The sequence below is a fragment of the Oryctolagus cuniculus genome, chromosome 14 (genome assembly GCF_051225735.1).
Source record: "Oryctolagus cuniculus isolate XC-2025 breed Fujian yellow rabbit chromosome 14, ASM5122573v1, whole genome shotgun sequence".
Taxonomy (NCBI): domain Eukaryota; kingdom Metazoa; phylum Chordata; class Mammalia; order Lagomorpha; family Leporidae; genus Oryctolagus; species Oryctolagus cuniculus.
In genome coordinates, this window is record NC_142880.1 from 55,552,011 (window position 1) to 55,576,429 (window position 24,419).

The 24,419-nt window shown below is 39.9% G+C and overlaps 1 pseudogene; it reads left to right on the top strand.

Moving 5' to 3' along the window:
• The window catches only part of LOC127489576 (ubiquitin-conjugating enzyme E2 variant 2 pseudogene), a 167,536-nt pseudogene extending 146,673 nt beyond the window's left edge, over nt 1–20,863 (top strand).
• The last annotated feature ends 3,556 nt before the right edge of the window (nt 20,864–24,419 follow it).

The window sequence follows — 24,419 nt, forward strand, 5'->3', positions numbered from 1 at the left end:
CCTGATGGGTCTGGGCCACACCAGGGAGCAGTTTACCTGATTGGCAGTGGTGGGGAGAAAAGTGCCTGGGGCTCCTGCCACCTGCCAGCGGTCAGGCTAACTGCATGGGCTAGACAGGCTGTCTTGCAGGATCACCCCCACACACAGACACAAACACACTCCCACCCACTCACACATTAATGGATACTGAAAAACAAGAAGATATATCATTACATAGGCATAGCTCAATCTCTGCTTGCTCATCACTCCTTGAAACTACAAACCATGCTTGAAGATTGACGTATTCCAGCCAGTATTCTAGCAAAGTATATCTTAGGCATCTGCTTAATGTTATATAGGAAAAAAAAATCAATACAACCACAAATTGTACAAAACACAATGTGAAATAATATCTATTTATAGAATATATCCATGTTAGGAAAATTTAGCAAGTCTATTTCAGTTTATTGTAAATATTTTAGCATTTGAATTTTGTAGCTATATATTCTTGGATTACATATCCATTTTTTCTGTGTGTTTGATAGCTGGCTTCTTCTTATAGCATAAAGCATACAATGTTTTATTGAATATTTAAAACATTCATAGTAGGCCACCTCAAAAAAAGTGTCATGTGTCATTCAACCATACCTGCCATAGTTTAATGTCTCCCAAATGCCAAGTATTAAAAGTCTTGGTCTCAAGAAGCACTAGTGGGAAAAAGTGGAGACTTGATCCAATTATAGTATTTGGGATGCCATCTAGTCAAAGGTACTTAGATCATGGGGGTACGACCCTGGAAAGCAGTTCTTATGAAAGGGCTTAGAGTGAAAGGGTTAGATAGTCTGAGTTGCTCCCATTTGCTCTCTCCCTGTTCCCTGACTTGCTATGTGATGTTTTCTTGGTATGTTTGGCTATCCTCCACCCTCAGCAGGCACCATATCAATAGGGCCATTCAGTCTTGTACTGTGAACCTCAATAACTATGGGTCAAAATAAAGCTTCTTACTTCATAAGAAGTGTAAGAGCGCCATAAAATACACCAAACACTGGAACGGCACCAATGTAAGGCCACAACAAAACACACCAGAACCAGAGTAAGGGAAAGGGTTTATTGGACAAAACCCAGCAGACTGGAGGGAAGGGGCAAGGAAGGAGAAAAGGGAGAGGAGAGTATAACAGAGAAAAGGAGAGAGAGAGAGAGAGAGAGGAGGGGAGGTATCGAGCAGAGAAGAGAGCCACGTGTTCAGGAACAGGTCCTTTTAAAACTTTGCTAGAGGGTAAGCAAGGAAGTAGGAGCAGTGACTCTCATTAGGATGGGGGTGGAGCTCCACACTGGTGGTTGGGCCATGTGGCCACCTGGCTTCCAGCAGTGGTGGCGGGGGGTGGGGGCTAGAGCCTAGGATGGTGTCAGGGTGTAGATCACACCACAGATAAGACTGTGCCATTTTCCTAACAAGTAGCTTCTCTCAGCTATTTTTAGTGTGATGCAAAGTGAACTAATAAAGAAAATGGCTTTCAAGGAGCAGAGTCATCACTATTAGCTACACATGAATATGTGGAGGAGAATTTTCAGTTTACTGGAAAAGGTTTGAAGAGTTTGAGGAGGAAGATGGTGAAACTTTAGAACTTTAAAGCACTTAGAAGTGGTTTAAAAGTGATTCTTGTGAGGCTTGGAAGTCCAGAATGCAGATAGGAAGTGGAGAATTAAGGTCACGCTTATGAGGCTTCATAAGAAATGAGGATTCTACTGGGACTTGGACTAAAGGCCATCATTCCTACATTGTGGGAATTACCTGGCTTTGTTATACCTATGTCCTGGATTTTAAAATGGTGGATTAGTTTGTTCAAGGGAGATTTCAAGGCAGGATATGCATAAGATTGCAATAAGAGTGTTAGTGGCTGTTGAAAGTAAGATTTACAGTGAGAATCAGGAGAAAAAGGAGCATTGCTGAGAGATTGGAAAATTTTCAGCCAGAGCACAGAAAGAGCAAAACAAAAGTGGGGTAGAGAAATCACTTTCTAAAGGGATTAGCCCAAATAAAAAGGAGCTGTGGGCTGATAGACAAAGCAATGTGAGAACGACCTTGAAAGACCTTTAAGAGATCTTCAAGACAGCCCATTCCGTCACAGCCCTGTAACAGGTCTGGAAGTACAGACTTGTTTTAATGATCTTCAGTGGCAAAATCCTTTCAGGCAACAGCTCAAGAGAGCCCTCCTTTCCAAAGGCCGGATTTAAATCCTAAATACCCAGCAAAACCCTCAAAGGCTGCTACAGTCAGGGCTCATGTGAGACAATAGATGGCTCTTGCTATAAGCAGACTTGGTGTCAGATCTATGTGACTCTGATCTTGTGGGTGTGAAGAATGTAAGCATTAAGGGGTAATCACACTTTCAACCTTACAAAGGAAATCTGTAAAGCCCAGAGTTGTGGGGCAAGTTTGAAGCACCTATGTGGAGCCATTGATGGGCCAAATGCCAAGTTCAGTAGTAGGAGGCGGGCAAGAATGGAAACCCCAGAAAGGCAGAGGTGCTAACAATGTGAGACACCAAGCAACGCTGCAAGCAGTGTATCAGGCAAGCCTTGAAAAACCATAGAGAGTGTATGACTTTGGAGAGCAGCCATATGGGCAGAGTTGAGCAGAAACATGGAGGACTCTACCTAGATTTCAAGGATGTTTCCAACAGCCCTTGGCATAGACCTTATGTAGAGCAACTTCACAGAGGTTCCACTGGGACAATACCAAGCAGAAATGTGGAGTTAGAGCTGCTTCAGGGAGTTCCAGCCAGGCAAATGCCTAGTGGCATTGTAGAGATGGGACTCTAACCTGTGAAAACCGAAGTATGCACTATTACTAGGAAATCTATGAGGTGAGACTGCCTGCACCACAGTGTACCCAGGATGCTGGACGTGGAGGCTGGAGGATTGAGTATTTGTCCTTCTAGATTTTGGTCTTTTGGTGGTCCAGTGAATGATTTCTGTTTCCCCATTTCCTCTTTTTAAAGATTTATTTATTTGAAAGGCAGAGTTACAGAAAGAGGAGAGGCAGAGAGAGAGAGAGAGAGATTTTCCCTCTGCTGGTTCACTCCCAAAATGGCTGCAACAGCCAGGGCTGAGCCAGGCCAAAGCCAGGAGCTCATCTAGTTCTCCCATGAAAGTTATGGGGCCAAATATATGGGAAACCTTCTACTGTTTTTCCAGACACACTAGGAGGAAACTGGAAGGGAAATTGAACAACAAGGACTTGGATTGGTACTGATATGAAGTGCTGGTATTGTATGTGGCAGCTTAACCCACTATACCACAACACCAGCCCCTCTTCTTTTTCTCGATGGGGATCTTTACCTTCTAACTATCTTGTCATTGTATGTTAAAGGTATTTTGGTTTTGAATTACTTGACCTTCTAGCTAAGGTAGCTGGTCTTGAGTCTCAGATGAGACTTTGAGATTTGAATTAATATTGGACCTTAGAACTATTGGGAATGGGATGAATGCATTTTGCATTTTGAGATGGACGTAAAGCCTTAAAGACCAGAGGCAGAATGCTGCAGTTTGTATTATTAATTTTTGCATCCCTCAAAAGGCACATGTGTGACAGGGGCATGACAGAGAAAGAGGGTGGAGATTTTTTTTTAGCTTTTATTTAATAAATACAAATTTCATAGATACACCTTTAGGAATATAGCAGTTCTTCCCCCTCATACCTGCCCTCACACCCCCACTCCCATCCCACCTCCTACTCCCTCTCCCATCCCATTCTTCATTAAGATTCATTTTAATTATCTTTATATACAGAAGACCAACTCTATACTAAGTAAAGATTTCAGCAGTTTGCACCCACAGAGACACACAAAATATAAAGTGCTATTTAAAGACAAGTTTTATCATTAATTCTCATAGTACAACACATTAAGAACAGAGGTCCTACATGGGGAGTAAGTGCACGGTGACTCCTGTAGTTGATTTAATAATTAACACTCTTATTTATGACGTCAGTGATCACCAGAGGCTCTTGTCATGAGCTTCCAAGGCTGTAGAAGCCTTTTGAGTCCACAGACTTCATCAATATTTAGACAGGGCCATAAGCAAAGTGGAAGTTCTCTCCTCCCTTCAGAGAAAAGTACCTCCTTCTTTGATGGCCCTTTCTTTCCACTGGGATCTCACTCACAGAGATCATTCAAGTAGATAATTTTTTAACTCAGTGTCTTGAATTTCCATGCTTGAAATGCTCTCATGGGCTTTTCAGCCACATCCAAATGCCTTAAGGGCTGATTCTGAGGTCAGAGTGGTGTTTAGGGTGTTTGTCATTTTATGAGTCTGCTGTGTGGTCTGCTTCTCATGTTGGATCATTCTCTCCTTTTTAATTACATCTACTGTTATTACCTACACTTGGTCTTATTTACATGGTATCTTTGACACTTATTCCTATCTATATGATCAGTTATACACTTTAAATGATCACTTTAACATGTAAGATGGCAATAGTACCACCCAGCTTGATGGGATTTGGAGTCCCATGGCAAATTTTTAGCTTTACCCTTAAAGGGTAAGTCTGTAGGAATGTGTGCCGAACTGTACATCTAAGAGTGGAGATTTAATCCAAATGTGTTCCATATCAAAGGGCTGGTTGAGTCCTGGAATAATCTACTACAGATCCAGCTCTCTACTAAGGGAAGCAAAGAATAATGGCTCAAATACGTTATCTGAGATCCTGTTACCTATATTAGACACTCAGATGGGAATTCCTGGCTCTTGATTTTGGTCTGGCCTAGTCCCTGGCTATTGTGGATTACTTGGAGAGTGAAGTAGCAAATGGAACATTCTCTCTCCGTCCCCTCCCCCATCTCTCTGTCATTCTGCCTTACAAATAAACAAATGAAACTTTAAAAAATGTCCATTTAAAAAAAATACTACCTACCAATGAAATGAGAGACATTAAACAAATGATGTACTGAGTCTATGAGGGTATGGGAGGCTTTCTGCATTAGAATGTTGTGTAATTGTTAATCCATGAGATGGATAATCAAGTACAATAAATAAAGTTTATTGGAAGATAAATAAAAAGAATTTGCAAAGGTTCTGAAGTTAATTCATGTAATTGAATTGTATGATTGGAGATCCCAGATGTTAGTGAGTGGCAAAATATGAAGAAGGAAGGAAATCATTATAAAGTATATCTTTTTTTTTTTTCAATTTATTTGACAGGTAGAGTTATAGACAGTGAGATAGAGAGACAGAGAGAAAGGTCCTCCTTCCCTTGGTTCACTCCCCAAATGGTTGCAACAGCTAGTGCTGTGCCTATCTGAAGTCAGGAGCCCTCCTTGTCTTCCATGCCAGTGAAGGAGCCCAAACACTTGGGCCATTCTCCATTGCCCTCCCAGGCCACAACGGAGAGCTGGACTGGAAGAGGAGCAACCGGGACTAGAAACTGGTGCCCATATGGGATGCCAGGGCCGCAGGCGGAGGATTAACCAAGTAAGCCACGGCACCAGCCCCAGTATATCTTAAGTTTAAACATCCCCTGTGATATGATATCAATATCCAAGAGGTAATATTTCTTCAGGTAAAGATTGATTGATGTGAATAATCCATAATATTTTTCTTACCTCTTTCAAAATAATATATTCTAGTTAGATAAAACACAATGTTTAAATAATAAAACAGGGGGCCGGTGCTATGGCATAGTGGGCTAAGATTCTGCCTGTGGTGCCAGCATTTCATATGGGCACCAGTTCTAGTCCTGGCTGCTCTTCTTCTGATCCAGCTCTCTACTATGGCCTGGAAAGCAGTATAAGATGGTCCAAGTGCTTGGGCCCCTGCAACCATATGGGAGACCCAAAAGAAGCTCCTGGCTCTTGGCTTCAGATCCACCCAGTTCTGGCCATTGTGGCCATTTTGGGGAGTGAACCAGCAGATGGAAGACCTTTTATTCTGTTTCTCTCTCTGTGTCTGTACCTCTATCTCTCAACAAAAATAAATAAAAATCTAAGTAATAAAGAAAGGGAAATCATATTTTTGCATCTTGAAAGACAGAAGTGAACTAGAGTATGAATCAGGGACAAGTGGACAAGAGGCAACATACAGCCATCCTAACTCTAAGCATTTGTATTCATGGGCTCCATCTAGTACCCTGGGATAATGTAAACTGAGAGTAATGGAAAGTAACCTTTTAAGTCCATAATAAAGGATATTGTTTTATATATAACAATATTCCTTAAAGCAACTTCAAAAATCACATGAATCAATAACCATATGGGTTTTTAAATAAAATCACAGATTTTATGATAGCTCCATTAAACCTACTACATTAATATTTCCAAGAGGGAGACCAGGGGACTCACACTTTTAACAGGCAATCTAAGTGATGCTTGAAAATACATGTATTTAGTTTTTATTTTTAAATTCTCATTGTATTGCTTATGGATCTAACAGTATATTTATTTGTTTTTAAATTTATTTACATTTTTTATTGCGAGAGAGAGAGAGAGAAAGAGAGGGAGATTTTCTATCCACTGATTCATTCCCCAAATGCCTGCAATTGTTAGAGCTGGGCCAGATCAAAGCCAGTATCCTAGAACTACATCCAGGTTTCTGACATGAATAGCAGGGATCCAAGTCATTGACCCCATCACCTGCTGCATCTCAGGGTATGCATTAGCAGGAAGCTAAATCACACAAGTGGAGTAGCTGAGACTTGAATCAGATGCTCTGATAAAGGATGTGAGTGTCCCAAGTGGACTGTTTAACCACTGCACCATACACCCACTGCTAATGATGTATTTGGTCTTCCTAATAATGACAATAGGAGTTATAAACTCTACTTATGCTAAATAAGACTGATAATTCGTAAGTCTCCTGAAAATGGTAAGCAATAATAGAATTTCAGATTGCTCTCAAGTAATACATGAACTAAATAAGACATGACATTGCACTTTAAGTATTAACAAATACATCAGTGCCTAACGGATTTAATATTTCTAAATATTTATATGTAGATTAGGATTGTTACTGTCAGAGGTTTCTCCCACCAGAAAGAGCTGCCTTGGTATTACTGTTCCATTATCTCATCTGTAGAAGGGAAATAAGAAGAGTATGACTTTGATAAGGTTGAGGATTAAATAAAAAAGTTGGCTGAGAGCCTGTCATCATAAATGCCCAGGTTTATACAGCATGTTATATGGAACCAGAGACATGCACATTCACACATATTAGTTTTAATGTTAAGAAAATGGACTGTCCAAGATAATCAGAGTTTACCTTAATTTAAATAGTTGTTGGCAGCTGAAAATCAATGTGCACTATTAATAGCCATGAGGATTTACATGCAAATGTGAAACAAAAATATCTAATTGTATCAGATTACCTAGTTTGTCCCTTTTATATTTTCTAGAAATATTAGTTAGAATATATATTACATATTATTATATGAAGAGTATTTGCTGGATCTAAAGTATATGTTTTATTTATAATCAAGGTTAACCAATGACTAGTGATTGTATACAAATGTAATAAAGTCTGAAATAAAATTTTTATTATTTAAATTAAAAATGTAATATGATTTGAAGTTTTGAAAATCATATATACAGTGGCTGGCACTGTGGTATAGTGAATAAAGTTGCTACCTGCAATGCTAGCATGCCATATAAGTGCCGGTTGCAATCCTGGCTGCTCCACTTCGAATCCAGCCACCTGCTAATGTGCCTGAAAAAGTAGCAGAGGATAGCCCAAGTGCTTGGGCCTCTGCACCCACATGGGAGACCCGGAAGAAGCTTCTGGCTCCTGCCTTCAGACCAGCCCAACCATAGCCATTGCAGCCATTTAGAGAGTAAACAATCAGGTGGAAGATAGCTCTCTCTCTCTCTCTGCCTCTCCCTCTCACTCTCTGTAACTCTTTCTTTCAAATAAAATAAACAAGCTTTTAAATAAAAGGAAAAGTCATACAAATCATGGTGTATATATAAAACACATATATATTCTTATATTTATATAAGCAAATATACACACACAAATATATACACACATGGTATATGCACAGTTGACAGTGATTGACATTGCTATTTCAATTGAAGGACTGCTTATTTACATAAATGATACCTTTCTATAAAGCAATACCATTTGATTTATGTTAAAAAAGACCCATGTGATCAGCAGTAACTTGAAAGCAGAAATAAGAAATTAGAATACTAAAAAAATGAGAAAACACATATATGACTACTTTGGCATTTTAAAAGCATCCCCAGCCCTACTAATTTACAAATGTGACATTTGTTATAGGTGATTTACACAAATGTATTTAATATCCAATGGATTAGTCAAGGGATAAATTGTAATACTTCAATTTGATTTATTGGATTTAGGAAAATTAATATGAAAATTGGCTTCCAATGATGCTGAAATGAGAGGCTTATAAAGGATTGAATATCTCCGTATTCCTTACGTATTAATTTAGTGATGCATCTTGATTATATGATGTAATAGGAAGAACTGTTACCATTGGGTCAACTAATATTAGAATCTAATCCATGGATATTAACTTTCTGCCACATCATTCACTTGAGTACTCTTTTTGCTTTCCACACTTCTGCTACCTTGTACAGCTTTAATGACAAGCAGAGTGAACAGACACTAACCACTACGGTCCCCAGTGAAAACATAGAAAGACCTACATGACAGTATGGGTCATTAGTAGAAGAAAAAATGTGTGTCGCCAAAATATTGCCTTCTATTCTGAGTTTCAGAAAAAATGAAACATCTATTCATATACTCATCAAATATATAAATCTGTTTCTTTAAATTTTCCTGACAGATGACTCACTACCTATATCCTGATTTAAAGCTTGTGGTACTGTATTTGGAGGTTCAAGCAAACATCCTTATTTGTGGGGAGCAAACCGGACTAGACTAAGTTACTGGAATTAAGACTTATTCTATGCATCTGCTCTCCCACAATATGGCGCTGGGAGAGAAGTAAACAGCTTCCGCACAGCTGCCTCCAGTTCAACCAATTAACTGTAGGACTTGCTCCTGATTGGAGAGCAGCGTACTCGGCGTGTGGGCAGCCGAGTTGGGATTGGCGGAGGAGGACTATAAAGGAGGAGAGAGACGGCATGCACCAGAAACATCTATGGGGAACATCTAAGGGAACCCGTGTAGCCCCCGAGAAAGCCAGCCGGCGGTGTGCCGCTCCCCTGCGGAAGTGGGGAATGCGGCCAGGGGGAACTGCCCTTCCACGGAGGTGGAAGGGATAGTAGCCAACCCGGGAAGAACCAGCAGCAAACCCGGGGAGGGCCGAGCAGACGAAAGAACAGCGCAGGGTCCTGTGTCGTTCCTCCATGAAGAGGGGGAGCGACACTTATTCTGTTTTAACAAGGTAGCATTTGTTTACTAAAGTGATTAGGCTTTGTTGTTGTTTTGGTTTTATTCTAACATTATGCTTAAGGAATGTGGAATTATCTATTGATCTTTCATCTATCCATCATCTATAGATTACTGTGTCCTTCTAAAATTCACAATGTTCAAGTCCTTGTCCTTACGGTGATGCCATCTGAAGTTGAGACATCATGAGAATGGAGCCCGGAGAGTGGGATTAGTATTGTTATAAGAAGAGAGATGAGAGGAGTGACCTTTCTCTGTCCTCCTTGTGAAGACATAGCAAGTAGGAGTAAAAGTAGGAGGAGAAATGTCAGCATGAACCAAATCAAACAGCACTTTGATCTTGGACTTCCCAGAATTGAGAACTATGAGAAACCCATTTCTACTATGTGAGCTACTAAGTCTATGATGTTATACTACCATAATCTAAACTGCCTAGGATATATGTGAGGGTACTTCAACCAGCTGGTGGAAAAATATGACAAGATAATGCATATTTTACATGAACTATTTGAAGCTACGTATGTGAAATGCTTTGGGAAGTCTGTAAGACTTTTTATAAAGTTTTGATGTGAAGAGAATTTTATAGGAAACAAATTAACTGTAAGAATTAAAAAAAGCTTAATTGTTGAATATTCCAATAAATTACTAACACTAGGAATGTTAACCAAAATGTCATATTAAATTATGATGGGACATTTATATATTTAGTGACAAGTTGAGGCATTCACTGTTGCATTGTCACTGTATAATAGGAAGTGAGGTTTCTACAAATAGTTAAGTGGTGGTAGGACAAGGAGAATAGAGGTTATCTGGAAAAATATAAGGAAAAGAATGGAATCACTGTAAGGCTGTGCAGAGATCAAGTTAAATTTGTGTTTTGGTGATTGATCTCTCCTGTTTTTCATTCACTCTTTACATTTACTTTATATTCCTAACTAACACTCCATTAATCTCTGCTTGTATTTGAATCTGTGCCTCATCTTTTTTGTGTACTCTCCAAAACCACAATCCCCGTGGTCACATACTCAGCATCCCCTCTGTTTGGCCCCCTCTGCATTCACGGCAATTCCGAAATTCAGCCTGTCCCATCGCATGAAGAATCAATAGAAAAAAGCAATTGTTGCTTTCTATAGCAGATTAATGAGGATCAACAGAAATGAAACGAACAAGTAGTCTTTTCATAGACTATATAATAGAAAACTTATAGCAGTGAATTATAAGTGCCATTTTAAAGACAAAAATAGTAAATTTAAAGAAATGAATCTAAGTATTTTTATTTTGCTTATTACATTTAAGTAAAATGGATAAAATAAAATACATTTCACTAATCTGTTAATATGTAATAAGAAAAATCATGGTAACATATTTGTCACATTCATTTATACTAGTGTGTTCTGTTTCTTAAAGATAGTGTATTATTGCTACAATTAGTAATCACATTTTGTGTTGTTTTTCCCAATGGAATACCATTTGCTCCATCAACCAACATATTTATCTTTTTTATATAAATAAATTAGCTGTTATTTGATGTTATTTTATGAAAACATAAATATTCTTTGATAGTTTCTATTTCAAAGCATTGGTTTCTATTCATTAGTGAGATGTTTTCAGATATCTTTGATCAAATAGTTCACTAACATCTTTATCAATATCATTATGATTGTGATACTTTAAAAAAATTTTCACTTGGATCTGGCATTATGGCACAGGAGTTAAGCCAGTACGGCACTTGCAATACTAGCTTCTTATCTGGAGTGCTGGTTTGAGTCCAGATTCCCGCTGATGCACCTGGAAAGGCAGCAGAAGACGGCCCAAGTACTTGGGCTCCCTGACGCCCCTGTGGGAGACCAGGATGCAGATCCTGGCTCCTGTTTTGGTCAGGCCCCAGACCTGGCTCTTGTGGCCATTTGGAGAGTGAACAAACCTGCATTTAGAATCTCTCTCTCTCTCTCTCTCTCTCCTCCTCTCCCCACACATACATTTTCGCCCTCTATTTTGTAGCTGCTGTACCTTCTAAATAAATGAATCTTAAAATAAATATTCTTTTTTTCCTGATTTATTCTGTTTTGTTTAGAATCTGTTGTTCTCTTTGTCCACAGTAGACTCTCTCTTTATTATTGCTTTTGTTAAATGTCTGGTATTCCTGCTGTCCAGTCATGTGCACAAATTAAATAAGATGACAAGTCAAGGAAACTCAAATTGATTTTTTCTTCTGTCCTGTTGTTCTCTGCTTCAGAGCACAGATGTGTCCCCAGAATGCATGTGTGATTTTTGTTCAGATGTGGGGTGTGAAACTCCATCTGTTCATCAGCAATCTCCCTTTTTTAGATCAAAATGCGTTCCAAAACACCATCAAAGCCAGCGTCGCAGCTCACTAGGCTAATCCTCCTCTTGCAGCACTGACACCCCGGGTTCTAGTCCCAGTTGGGGTGCCGGTTCTGTCCCGGTTGCTCCTCTTCCAGTCCAGCTCTCTGCTGTGGCCCAGGAAGGCAGTGGAGGATGGCCCAAGTCCTTGGGCCCTGCACCCGCATTGGAGACCAGGAGGAAGCACCTGGTTCCTGGCTTCGGATAGGTACAGTGCGCCTGCTGTGGCAGCCATTTTGGGGGTGAACCAACGGAAAAGGAAGACCTTTCTCTCTGTCTCTCTCTCACACTGTCTAACTGCCTGTCAAAAAAACAAACAAACAAACAAACAAAAAAAAAAACCAGCAAACATATAGATGCATTCTTCTGCTCTCTGGGTAGTGATTAATTAATTATTTATTCATTCATTTATGTATTCATTTAATTTATAAAGGTTTTATTATAAATGCTTGACATAAAGGCTAAGATGTTTTTGGGCTTTCCTAAGAATTAAAACCACATAATTTTCAGTGTAGTAGACTGTACCTTATTTCTTGATACTGAATTTTACAAAGCCATTCATAAATTATTCACAATCACTGGCTTACTTCTTTTTTTTTTTTTTTTTTTTTTGACAGGCAGAGTGGACAGTGAGAGAGAGACACAGAGAGAGAAAGGTCTTCCTTTGCCGTTGGTTCACCCTTCAATGGCCACCATGGCCGGCGCACCGCGCTGATCCGATGGCAGGAGCCAGGTACTTCTCCTGGTCTCCCAAGGGGTACAGGGCCCAAGGACTTGGGCCATCCTCCACTGCACTCCCTGGCCACAGCAGAGAGCTGGCCTAGAAAAGGGGCAACCGGGACAGAATCCGGCGCCCTGACTGGGACTAGAACCCAGTGTGCTGGCGCTGCAAGGCGGAGGATTAGCCTAGTGAGCCGCAGCGCCGGCCACTGGCTTACTTCTTGACCACCATTATCATTATAACTTTATCACAGTTTACACTACTTTATCACAGTTTACACTACTTTAATGTCATGTCAGTATGATTATATGGGAAGAGGGGTAGTAACAACAGTAAACTCACACACACATATATATGTTCCCATAAATATGAGACCGATATATATGTGTGAGATAGAGAGAGAAAAAGAGATAGGGATGGAGGGAGAGTGGAAGGGAGAGAGAAATGTAATGAGAAATTGGCCTACAAGATTACAGAGCGTAAGAAATCCCGAGATCTGAAGTGGTAAAACTAGCTCAAGACCCAGCAGAGTCAGTGTATTAATCCAGTCCCAAAGGCAACAGGTTCAAGACTCAAAAAGAGCTGATTTTTAAGTGTGAGTCCAAAACTCAGAAAAGACCGATATCCTAGCCGAAAGCCAGACACAGAGAGTTTTCTGTTACTTAGCCTTTTTGATCTATTGAAGTCTTCAATTGACTTAATGAGCCTCATTCACACTAGGAAGGGTGATCTGTTTAGTCTAACAATTCAAATGTTAATATCATTCAGAAACATACTCACAAACCCTCATAATAACATTTATTGAAATCTCTGGACACTGTTTACCTTACACCCTAAAGTATACATACAGTGTTAGCCATCATAGAGAGCAAATATTTGTAAAGTTTATAATATATTACTAATATTAGCCTACACACATGTACACACTCATATAGTCTATTGGTAAACTTCTCCTGGCCAACAGCAGAATAGCTGATGCTTCAACAGAGCACACTGTTTCCTCCACAAAGTACAGCATACCTGTTTTGTGCTGGGGAACACCAGAAAGCACTGGATTTCAAGAACAGATATCCAACAAAAGTAACAAATGTATCCATTGTGGAACTAAAGAGACTTCCAGAAATATATTCTTATTTTTAGTATGAGAGCTGAACTATGATAGCAGAGCTTTGTCTTATTCAACCTTACTTGGTAATGTGCACTTAATTGACAAAATTTTTTCATCACTCCCTATGTCTATGAATGACCAGAAAAATGTTTTCACCATTGATTTTGAGATTACAAATAAATTGTAGCTAGAAGGTACATTCTCAGGTAAAGAATTCACAAATAATGAAACTTGGCTGTATGTATTATCATCTCACAAGTGCTATTAGAAACATGTATGTTTTTTAGCTTAAAATAACAGTGGGCTATAGATAGTGCTATTATGTCTGTTTTTGAACGATAGGAAGCTCATTTTGTTTCAAAATACTACCCATGGGGTCAGTATTGTGGCATAGCAGGTAAAGCAGTGACCTGTGATACAGGCACACTTTATGGGCACCAGTTCAAATCCTATGTGCTCTCCTTCCAATCCAGCTCCCTATTAATGAGCCTGGGGAAGCAGCAGAGGATGGCCCAAGAGTTTGGGCCCTGAATCCACATGGGAGATCTGGAGGAAAGAAGACCTGATTCCCAGTTTCAGCCTGGCTCAGCCCTGACCAGTAAGGCTATTACTGGAGAAAATCCGTGGAATCAAAATCTCTTGCTCTCTGCTTCTTTCTCTCTCTGGAACTCTGACTTTCATATAAATAAAACAAATCAAAAAATAATAATAATTTCCTTGACCTCCTAAGTTAATTTTTGTTATAAGCTCTTTCAAGTTAATTTATCACTTTTAACTCATAAAAATCAATCAGAGCATTTAAATTAGTTTGAAAGATGGACAGCAAATACAATATTAGAGAAATGTTTTTAAAAGTCTTCAAATATATTTGTAATTTAGCACATCTTAGATGAAGGTGTTTGGTGAATATCTGATTTTGTTGTTAAACTGAGCTCTGACATGATTCATTTGTTTAGATGTCCTTTGTCAAGTCATTTGGATTACATAGTTAAAACGGTTTGTATTGTCCAGCGCCATGGCTCACTAGGCTAATCCTCTGCCTGCCGCGCTGGCACCCCGGGTTCTAGTCCCGGTTGGGGACCGGATTCTGTCCTGGCTGCTCCTCTTCCAGTCCAGCTCTCTGCTGTGGCCCGGGAAGGCAGTGGAGGATGGCCCAAGTGCTTGGGCCCTGCACCCGCATTGGAGACCAGGAGGAAGCACCTGGATCCTGGCCTTTGATCGGCCCAGCGGCCATTTGGGGGATGAACCAATGGAAGGAAGACCTTTCTCTCTGTCTCTCTCTCTCATTGTCTAACTCTGCCTGTCAAAAATAAAAAATAAAAATAAATAAAACAGTTTGTATTAGCAGGAAGCATTTCTTCTGACCTGCTCTCTACTCCAAGCAGGTGCTTTCATTGTCTTTATAATTCTCTGGTGGGTGAATTCTTCTAGCAACTGTCGAGGTGGTAATGTGCATCACTTTCATCAATACTAGCTTCAACTCAAGGAATGTTGCTCTTAAAATAACAGTGAACATAAACCATCTGCATTTAAGCACTTGACATTTTGGTAAAATACAACAGCTATTCTAAAAACTCCAACTGTTTAACTTGAATTCATTTGATTTTTTTTTCTTTTTTTCTATTTTTATGGGGCAAAGGTTCAAAAAAAAGCACAGTTACTGTTTAATGAAAACAGCAGGCAATGCATTGCACAAACAGAGAACTGCTCTCCTATTCCCATTTGAGAGACCTGAATTTTAAAAACTCAATTCCTCCTTGGAAATCATCCTGCTTTTTATTCAAATTGCAAACATTCAGGTTACCAACTGTTTGAGGAATTGAAAGAGATTTTCAATTTGAAATTGACATAAGAATCCTTTTTGTTTCAACTGGGAAAAGATATTCAACTTGGTTTTTATGAATTCTATATAAAATATAATAGCTTTCTAAATAAGACAGAATTAATTTCACAATTGAACTCCTTCCTCTCTTACTTCCTTTTTTTTTTCTTTTTTTCACAACAACCTACCTTGGCTTTCTCTCTCTTTGCCTTTAGTCTCTCACTTGCTTTCATGTCCAACAACATTCAGTCATTTCATTGAAATATAAATAGTTGATTCTATCTCTTGCTCTCTATGGTCATTTATTGCATTTTTGCATTGTATTCAGCTCGATTTAATTTACTGTAGAGAACACTCCCAAAGTCCTGCTACTCATCACAGTTATATTCAAGATAAGAAAAATGTATATTTGATTTTATTTGACACACAGAGGGAAGAAGGGATCCATGAGCACACAAACACATGATATTAAGTGTAATTTTCATCTCCATTTTTTTTTTTTGACAGGCAGAGTGGACAGTGAGAGAGACAAAGAGAAAGGTCTTCCTTTGCCGTTGGTTCACCCTCCAATGGCCACCACGGCTGGCGCGCTGTGGCCGGCACGCCGCGCTGATCCGATGGCAGGAGCCAGGTACTTATCCTGGTCTCTCAAGTCCTTGGGCCCTCCTCCACTGCACTCCCTGGCCACAGCAGAGAGCTGGCCTGGAAGAGGGGCAACCAGGACAGAATCTGGCGCCCCGACCGGGACTAGAACCCGGTGTGCCAGCGCCACAAGGCAGAGGATTAGCCTAGTGAGCCACGGCGCCGGCCAGAGGCTCAGTTTTAATCCTAGATCTTAAGCTTATTATAAAACAGGGGCTGGTGTGGAGCATGTTATAAAATAGGTGCAGTGGTTGGCCTGCAGGGTTGGCATCCCATGTGGGCACCAGTTTGAGTCCTGGCTGCTCTATTTCCAGGCCAGCTCCCTGCTAATGCACCTGAGAAAGCAGTGGAGGATGGCTTAATTCTTTGAGCCCCTATACCTATGTGGGAGACTCTGAAGAAGCTCCTGGCCCCCAGCTTTGGCATGGCACAGCCTGGTAGTTTTAGCCCTTTGAGGAGTAAACCAGTGGATGGAAGATCTCTCTCTCTCTCCTTCTCTCCCTCTCTGTTTCTCTCTCTCTCTTTCTCTGTTTGTGTCTTTTTCTCTCTTTATGTAACCACCTTTCAAATAAATAAATAAAAACCAGCATAATACTGTATAGACTTTTCAGATTAAATCTCCAGTGCTGTAGACAGAAACCTCCTGGAAGTTTCATCTTGTGGTGCTCCAAAACCTGGCAACCTGGAACCTGGACTCATAGGAGTTTCCTAGTTATGACTATTTCTTTTCTAGCTATTTCTGTACACTTGCAATTTGTCATTCCTTTCAACGAACTAAAACCTAACAATGAGGAGTGATTTTTGATGAGCATCTCCTGAGCTCCTCACTTTGTAGTTACTTTGATATACTGTGGAAACTCAAGCTTTAAACATCCACTGTCATTCATTGTAGTGATAGACATGTAGTACCTAAAACAGTATAGCAATTGACATGTTCAATAAAGTGTAGTTCTTATTCCACCATCAAGTCTTATTCAGGGATGACTTAAATTTCAGCTTCACTTAATGTCTGTTGAACACCTACCAAATATGATTCATCATGCAACTTTACATATACTAAAATTTGACAACTTAATAATCATAGCTACTCTATAAGTATTATATTACTATGTAGGATTTGCATATGAATAAACTAAGCTTATAAGAATAATGAAAAAAACTCAAAAATAATAAAAAGTCTAAATATTTAACAGGGAATTAGGAAATAGAATATTTCAGGAGAATGGGATAAATTCTTATTTTTAGTAGAATATTGGGTATTTTCAATACATAAAAGAGAGAATATTACTGAAATGACTATCCATATTTGCCAATCCCTAATGATATATTCATGTACCTATATAATCTATGCCTGTTTTTTGCTGATTTCCATTTCATCTCTAAATATAAATTGAGCAGCTGTCCTCTAAAGTCATGCATTCTTAACACAGAAAAAATTGCTCCAAGGGAGTCAAAATCAATCATTAGGTTACAAATATATTACTATGGCCTGAACTGTAATCCATAAAAATGATTGCAATGCATTTCTGGTATTAAATATCATAAGGAAGAGATTAGGAAAGAAATGTTCAGATTTTCTTTTGGAACTGGGAAAATGAGAAAAGGAAGCTGATCAACACTGTCCTAAAATCTACACATATGTCTAGAAACACACACACACACAACACATATATGCACACAAGCAAATAAACACCTATAGTGGGAGACTTACTTCTGAATTTATAAAATTGACATAAAAAACTGCCTTAGAGATACCTTACCCACCTTCTTTTCACATCTGAAACCCTTATTTCCTGCATATTTTGCAGACCCACCTACTAGAGGCAAGTGCCAACTTTTCCTTGTCAGTGCCAAGTGTGGGGAGCAACTGGGAGCAACCCGGACTAGACTAAGTTACTGGAATTAAGACTTATTCTATGCATCTGCTCTCCCACAATATGGCGCTGGGAGAGGAGTAAAAACAACTTTTGCACAGCTGCCTCCAGTTCAACCAATAAACTGTAGGACCTGCTCCTGATTGGAGGAGAGCAGCGTACTCGGCGTGTGGGTAGCAGAGTTGGGATTGGTGGAAGAGGACTATAAAGGAGGAGAGAGACAACATGTACCAGGAACACCTGAGGAACACCTGTGCAGCCCCCGAGAGAGCCGGCCGGCGGTGTGCCGCTCCCCCGCGGAAGTGGGGAAAGTGGCAGGGGGAACCGCCCTTCCACGGAGGTGGAAGGGACGGTAGCCAACCCGGGAAGAACCAGCAGCAAACCCGGGGAGGGCCGAGCAGACAAAAGAACAGCGCAGGGTCCTGTGTCGTTCCTCCATGAAGAGGGGGAGCGACAGCCAAGGTGCATCTGGGCTAACTCCTCTGAATTTTCTGAACTTCATTAAATAGAAATATTATTTACATGAAAGGAGACATTGGCTGTTCTTAACATTAGCTTCCCAAAGACAATAAAATAAATACATAAATGAAGAAGGTGTAAATCTTCTTAAATTTCATTCCTGGATCATTATTTTTAGTGTTTATGGTGATCCAGTTTTATTTTACATAATAGTCCTAAAAATTAATAGATTTTAAAATGTTACCACATTGGTAGAAGTTTGGGAAAATATTTTAAAATGAATCACTATAGTTATGTGCATTTTCTACATTTGAGATTACAGAAGAGCTTATATAAAGCAATATGGTTGATAAAATTTTCTTCAAATGACTATAGAAATTGTATTGCAAGAGTAATTAGCATTATTATGAAGAAAGAAGAGATAGAATATTTATACAAGTAGGAGGACTTAATATATGCCAAATATGAAGGAAAAGTTCTTGATATATTCCTAGACCTGAATTTAGATTTGTTTGGTCATGAAAAATATATTTTGTTTGGAATGAGAGGTTATGGTGGTTAACTAAAAAGAACACTTCCTTATGATCAGCTAAGAGAATTGTGATGGTTCTGAGGCTTAGCCTGCTTTACAAATTGAAACTAGAGACTGAGGGGCAGGTGCTGGATGCTGTTATGGAGGCCAACTGGGACACACACATCACATATTGTAGCACCTTGTTCTAGCTGGTGATGGATCAAGTGCTTGGGTGTCTGCCGCCGATGTGGGGACCCACATTGAATTCTGAGCTCCTGGCTATGGCCTGGCATGGCATCAGCTGTTTGAGTGTCTGGAAACTGAAAAAGCAGATAGAAAATCTCTTTTTGTCTCTCTGCTTTTTAAATAAAAATATATTTATTAAAGCTAGAAAGATGCTTCTGTCTATATTATTAACATATGTATTGAGCCTTTTAATGCTGTGTATGTCCAAATTATGTTTTCATGAAAAAAAAAATCTATGAATCCAAATAATGCTTGTTCTTGTGTTTTTGAATGTTACCAACATAAAGAACCCTGGCCTTTCAAGATTTTTATTTTTTCCATATCTTTAGTTTTACTAGACAGAGGTTTCTATGAAATATTCTATCAAATATCATCTTTATTTTTAGACATAAAGATACAGGAGTCTAATGCATATGTCTAATAAATGGAAGATAACTCATCTATTATAACTAATTTACTGTATTACATGAACTTTCTTTCTTTAATTTTTAATTTTTTTTTTAATTTTTTTTTTTTTTTATTTTTTGACAGGCAGAGTGGACAGTGAGAGAGAGAGACAGAGAGAAAGGTCTTCCTTTGCCGTTGGTTCACCCTCCAATGGCCGCCGCGGCCGGCGCGCTGCGGCCGGCGCCCCGCGCTGATCCAATGGCAGGAGCCAGGAGCCAGGTGCTTTTCCTGGTCTCCCATGGGGTGCAGGGCCCAAGCACCTGGGCCATCCTCCACTGCACTCCCTGGCCACAGCAGAGGGCTGGCCTGGAAGAGGGGCAACCGGGACAGAATCCGGCGCCCCGACCGGGACTAGAACCCGGTGTGCCGGCGCCGCTAGGCGGAGGATTAGCCTAGTGAGCCGCGGCGCCGGCCAACTTTCTTTCTTTAAGATAGTACTATTGACACACAATAAAATTCATATTTTCATATATTCAAAATCTAGTGTATATGTAAAAACATAACTAAATAATGCCAAATTATTTTCTGTGAATCCCTAATATGAAATGCTACTGACATAAACTTGAGTGAAAATCCTAATCTCAACATTTCTAAAAGTACACATGCACACAAATACAGACATAGACAGACTTGTATGATAAATTCCAGTTATTATAATTAGTAAAAAAAACAGAGGTCATACATGAATAATTTTTAGATAATTTATTGTATACTCAGTGAAAATATTTAAAATCATAAGGGACAAATATTAAAAATACTACAGGGCATATTCATTCTTTTAAAAATTCCATGGACTCAATTACATTATGTTCATAAATAATTACAGCTTCTTTATAGATAACATCTTTATAAAAATATATGATTTTGGACTGAAGGAGAAGACGGTGGTCTCCACAGGAGTTAAAGTTCCTCGTAATTTTCGCTTGTTGGAAGAACTTGAAGAAGGACAAAAAGGAGTAGGCGATGGTACGATTAGCTGGGGCCTTGAAGATGATGAAGACAAGACACGAGATGGACAGGCATGATTATTGGGCCACCAAGACCACATTATGAGAACAGAATATATAGCCTGAAAGTCGAATGTGGACCTAAATACCCAGAAACGCCTCTATCAGTTAGATTTGTAACAAAAATTAATATGAGTGGGATAAATAATTCCAGTGGAATGGTCGATGCACGGAGCATACCAGTATTAGCAAAATGGCAAAATTCATGCAGCATTAAAGTTGTACTTCAAGAGCTAAGACGTCTAATGTTGTCCAAAGAGAGTATGAAGCTTCGACAGCAACCAGAAGGATAAACATACAGCAGTTAGTTTTAAGGGAGCTCAGACTTGCCTTAAACCAACAACCTTCTACTCATATCAATGTCTTGACTAAACATCACAATGCAAAATACCCACACATTCAGTAAAGAATTCCAGCTGGGATATGTGACCCGGGCATTTGTAATATATTTAATGTATGTACACCCATTATGTTTTCAGGTAACTGGAGGAAAAATGCAGCATAATTTTTCTTTCTCTTGTTGAGGCACTGTCATTTAAACATAAACCTGGAGCGCTTCAAGTAGAATTCGGGTTTACAAGATGCAAGTGTGGCAAGACGTGAAGATGGCAGTGGAAACGTGTGTTTCTGAAAAGTAAAAATCCCAAGGACAAACAGAAATGGCATCTTTATCCATCTTGCTTAGTGAAAGAGCTGCAGTTGCAATTGTTTAAAGCAGCAGGTACAATGAATATTGTCACAACTTGTGTTAAATTTTAAAGCGGTGTGGGTGCTGACTACTAGTAGTATAAAAACAAGTTTAGGATTATTTTGATACCTGTATTTATAATAAAAAATGTTGGGGGGGTCGAAGAATTTCTGTTAAAAGTTGTTCTTGTGTGTTACATGTAACAGACATGGTAAATATTTGTTTACATTTCTTTGTTTAACAAACCATGCAGTTAAGTTCAAGTGAAGTCCACAAAAAAAGGAAATAGGTGTATGGAGATGTGATTTTGAGATTAAAGTTAGTCATAAAATGTAAATAAAACGTGGGAAGTGTCTTCGGAAAAAAAATACATGTTTTTTATAAAACTGACATTTTAAAGAATGCCTTTGAATGTAGGAAAGCAGATAGTTACAGACATACACACAAAAAGGAAATTAGTTCACTTTGTTACTTATATATTTTACATTTGAAATCCTCCTACTCAGATTTTAAGCTGCTAAAACATGGAAAGTTAATTATATTTAAAAATAAATTTATGGGGCCGGCTCGGTGGCTCACTTGGTTAATCCTCTGCCTGTGGCGCCAGCGTCCCATATGGGCTCCGGGTTCTAGTCTTGGTTGCTCCTCTTCCAGTCCAGCTCTCTGCTGTGGCCCGGGAGCGCAGTGGAGGATGGCCCAAGTCCTTGGATCCCTGCACCCGCATGGGAGACCAGGAAGAGGCACCTGGCTACTGGCTTTGGATCCGTGCAGCGCCAGCCATAGCGGCCACTTGGGGAGTGAACCAACGGAAGGAAGACCTTTCTCTCTGTCTCTCTCTCACTGTGTGTAAATCTGTCAAATAAAAAAAAATAAGTTTATCGGCTGGTGCCGTGGCTCACTTGGCTAATCCTCTGCCTGAGGCACCGGCACACGGGGTTCTAGTCCCGGCTGGGGTGCCGGATTCTGTCCCAGTTGCTCCTCTTCCAGTCCAGCTCTCTGCTGTGGTCTGGGAAGGCAATGGAGGATGGCCCAAGTGCCTGGGCCCTGCACCCGCATTGGAGACCAGGAGGAAGCACCTGGCTCCTGGCTTCAGATCGGTGCAGCACCGGCCGTAATGGTCATTTGGGGAGTGAACCAACAGCAAAGGAAGACCTTTCTCTCTGTCTCTCTCTCACTGTCTAACTCTGTCAAAAAAAAAAAGTTTATCTTAAATCATTATAAAACCTCAATGATGCAATGTCAATTCACATAATTTGTGCATCCGAGTGTTTAATAGGAATTAGCAGTCTAGTGTGGAACTGAAAATTTAAAATAAATCAACCTAGCATATTTGTATGTGTGTATTAAATTTTCTAATTCTGTGTGGCACTCTATAAAATGAGTATTTTTGCTTTTTTTTTTTTTAGCTGTGATTTTATTTCTCCTTTGATTTCTTTTTTCACAATTAGCCATTTCTTCTCCTCTGGAGATTTCATTGTTAATATTTTAAAATCTTATACTTATTTTCTAGATCAATTTCTTTCCTTTTAAAAATAAGTATTTCACTTTAGGAAAGACAGACACATATAGATATTTTCCTTCTACTGATTATTTTCTAATGTCCCTAATAACAAAAGTTAGACCAGGTTGAATCCAGGAGTTCAGAAGTCCTTGTGGGTCTTCTAATATAGAAGTGGCAGGGATCCAAATACTTTAGTCATCATCTATTTCATTCCCAGGGAGTTGGATTGCAAGCAGAGCAAAGAATCAAACAAGGCACCCAGATGAGGAATCCAGGCATTCCAAGTGACATCTTTTTTTTTTTTTTTTTAAGATCTATTTATTTATTTGAGAGGCAGAGTTACAGACATAGAGGGAGAGACAGAGAGAAAGGTCCTCCATCCGCTGGTTCATTCCCTAAATGCCTGCAACTGCCAGGGCAGGGCCGACCTGAAGCCAAGAACCAGGAGCTTCTTCCAGGTCTGTCTTTTTTTTTTTTTTTTTTTTTGTTGTTGTTGTTGTTGTTGTTGTTGTTGACAGGCAGAGCGGACAGTGAGAGAGAGAGACAGAGAGAAAGGTCTTCCTTTTGCCATTGGTTCAACTCCAATGGCCGCCGTGGCCGGTGCATTGTGCTGATCCGAAACCAGGAGCCAGGTGCCTCTCCTGGTCTCCCATGCAGGTGCAGGGCCCAAGTACTTGGGCCATCCTCCACTGCACTCCCAGGCCATAGCAGAGAGCTGGCCTGGAAGAGGGGCAACCAGGACAGAGTCTGGCGCCCCGACTGGGACTAGAACCCGGTGTGCTGGCGCCACAGGCGAAGGATTAGCCTATTGAGCGGCAGCGCTGCCCTCTAGGTCTTTCATGTGGGTATAGGGGCCCAAGCACATGGGCCATCTTCCACTGCCTTCCGAGGACACTAGCAGGGAGCTGGATTAGAAGCAGAGATATACCAAATGACGTCTTAATGACTGTACTAAATGCCTGTCCCTAGGTCTCTACGTTTGCAATCATGAAATCATGATTTGTTTTTTTTTTGTTTTTTTTTTTGTATTTTTGCATTACTCCTTGTCATCATGAAATTTTTGCAACTAAATTTCAGCTTCTCTAATTTCATTTTCAATTGTGTCCATTTTCATTTATTTTCCTTTGGAAATTATTTTTGTAAATTGTTTTTAACCTGATCTATTATATCCTCACATTATATATATATATATGTATATATGTATGTGTATATATATATATATATATTTGACAGGCAGAGTTAGACAGTGAGAGAGAGAGACAGAGAGAAAGGTCTTCCTTCCATTGGTTCACTCCCCATATGGCTGCTACGACACCCTGAATGCTGCGGCCGGTGCATTGCGCCCATCTGAAGCCAGGAGCCAGGTGCTTCCTCCTGGTCTCCCATGCAGGTGCAGGGCCCTAGCATTTGGGCCATCCTCCACTGCACTCCCGGGCCACAGCAGAGTGCTGGACTGGAAGAGGGGCAACCAGGACAGAATCCAGCACCCCACCAGGGAATAAAACCTGGGGTGCTGGCACCCCAGGAGGAGGATTAGCCAAGTGAGCCATGGTGCCAGCCTTATATTATATTTTTATATCTTCCAAAGACACATTTTATTTGATTTCATGACCTAAGAAATGTACTATGGTTTGTGTGTTTCTCCAGAGACTAAGTAATATGGTTCTTCTTCTTC